We start from the raw sequence: 2731 nt of genomic DNA on the forward strand, positions 1-2731 counted from the left end.
GGCGCATGCCTGGCTGCCAGCAGAGAAGATCTACTACATCCTGCGGCAGAGCGAGCTGGTGGACCTGTACATCCAGGTGAGTGGCAAGGGAGGCAGGAGGGCCCCTGTGCTGTTCACTCTCTGTGCATCCATCCATTCGTTCATCCTTCCATCATCTATTTACCTGTTCATCCTTCCATCCATCTATCCATCATCCATCCATCTGTCCTTTCATCAATCCATCCATTCACCTTTTCGTCCATCCATCCATCCTTCCATCTATCTTTCCATCATCCATCCATTAATCCTTCTATCCATCCATCCATCCATCCTTCATCTGGTCACCTCTTCATCCATCCATTCACCTGTTTGTCCATCCATCCATCTATCTTTCCATTATCCAGCCATTCAGCTGTTCATCCTTCTATCCATCCAACCATCTTCCATCCATCCATGATCCATCCATTCACCTGTCCATCCATCCATCCTTTTATCATCCATCCATTCACCCGTCCATCCATCCATTCACCCGTCCATCCATCCATTCACCTGTTCATCCATCCCTCCATCCATCATCCATCCATTCACCTGTTTATTCTTCAGTGCATCCATCATCCATTCATCCTTCCATCATTCATCCACTCGCCTCCTCGTCCTTCCATCCATCCATCATACATCCATCCTTTTATCATCCATCCATTCACCTATTCATCCTTCCATCCATTCAGCCACTATCCATCCACCTGTTCGTCCGTCCATCCACTCATTCATCCATCCTTCCATCATCCATCCGTCCATCTCTCCATCCATCTGTCCATTCACCCATTCCTCCTCCCATCCGTCATTCATCCATCCATTTATTTATTCATTCATCCATCCACCCACCAATCTACCTATTAATCCATCCCTCCATTCATCTGTCCATTTGTTTATCCATACATTGATCTATCCACCATCTATCCATCCATGTGTACATACATTATCTACCCACCCATACATACAGACATACACACATCATTCCAACCACCGACCCACCCATCCATCCATCCATTCAAGCATTCATCGTCCATTTGTTTATCCATACATTGATCTATCCACCATCTATCCATCCATATGTACATACATTATCTACCCACCCATACATACAGACATACACACATCATTCCAACCACCGACCCACCCATCCATCCATCCATTCAAGCATTCATCTATCCACACACCCATCCATCCATGTGTCTACACATCTGCTCATCCATTCATCCATCCATCCACTCATTCCTAAGCCACTGCTGAGCACCTGTTGTGTGCCTTTTTCCTCCCTCCAACTGGTTCCCTCACATCCTCCCCCAGTGGCCAGCATCTTCTCCCTGAGGGCAGAGGCGTGGCCCCTCACAGTGCCTAGCACCTGCTGGTATACAGCACATGCTCAAAGAATGTGACCACTCAGTTAACACACAGAAGAACGTGCTCCAAGCGACACGTGGCACATCTCCTTACAAAATGAATCTATCACAGCGGCTGTTTTCAGAGGCTTTCCCAAACACAGTGTGATCTGGAACAAATTGTGAAGCCCACGAGCCTGGTGAAGCTTTCATTATTGAGCACCTGCTGTATACCTCCTTGAGCTGAGAAGGATCAAGAGTTCATGGCCAAGAGGGGACCAGGCCCACCCGCAAACACTGTTGATGTGTGGCCCTGAGCTGCGGCAGGGATGTGGCAATGCAGAAAGGAACCAGGGGATGGGTTCCCAGCAATCTGGGGGCCACGGAGACTGTTTGAGTGCAGGGGGTGGGCTAGGGCGAGCCCTGGTGGTAGGATTCACAGATGTCGGGCTCCTGGGCTGCAGCTGCTCTGTCACCTCCTGGCACTTGGGTGCATCGGTTCATTGTCCTCATGCCAGTGGTGGGGCAGCCCTAATGCACAGGTCTGAAAAATGCTCAGGTGTACCTGCCGTGTGGGAGAGGAAGGAGGCTGGCGAAGGTGGGTGTGGCCACCTCACCAGGTGTGGATCTTGAGGGGACTTCTGCTCCTTTCAGGTGGCACAGAATGTGGTCCTGTACACAGGCGACTTCAACCTGGGGCTGGAGCCGTTTGAGGCAGCTGGAGACATCTTTCTTCAACGAGGCCTGGGAGCGGGAGAAAGCCGTGTCCTTCTACCGGGTGAGCTGGCCTGTGGGCTGATGGGGGTGGGCCTCAGGGGGGCACCTGGAGGGCTGAGGCACAGGTGTGTCAGGGCAGAGGCCTCCCACCTGGAGGCAAGGCCACCCATGCACATGCTCCGTTTCCCAGTGGTCTCACCGGGAATGATATTGACTGTGCCTCTGCCCGGGACAAACGCCTGGGCCGTGGACGTGGCAATGGCTCTACCCTTGCCTAGTTGTCTCATCGGGCATGATATTGACTGTGCCCCTGCCCGGGACAAATGCTCGGGTCTGGACATGACAGTGGCTCTACCCTTGCACCTGATGATCTCTAGCAACTAGGACCGGGCCCTGCCCCTGGCAGTGACTACGGGCAACCGCAAGGCAGAGCCGCTGCTGCAGCTGTGCAACAAGCTGGTGGCACTGCTGGCCATGCTGGAGGAGCCCCAGGAGGGCTTGGAGGTTGCCCACATGACCCTAGCATTCAGCATCACCCTGGGTAGGTCCCCTGAGTCCCCGCCCTGCCAGGATCCACACTTTGCCAGAGCCCAGCCTCCAGGCCTGTAGGGCAGGAGCTGAAACAGCTGCTGGATTTTCCTGGTCTCCTGTCC

The 2731-nt window shown here is 53.0% G+C and overlaps 1 pseudogene; it reads left to right on the forward strand.

The window, feature by feature from the left end:
• Positions 1-2731, forward strand: part of LOC105527292 — a 25419-nt pseudogene that overhangs the window by 14527 nt on the left and 8161 nt on the right.

The sequence above is a fragment of the Colobus angolensis genome, unplaced genomic scaffold, assembly GCF_000951035.1.
Source record: "Colobus angolensis palliatus isolate OR3802 unplaced genomic scaffold, Cang.pa_1.0 Scaffold615, whole genome shotgun sequence".
Classification (NCBI taxonomy): Eukaryota; Metazoa; Chordata; class Mammalia; order Primates; family Cercopithecidae; genus Colobus; species Colobus angolensis.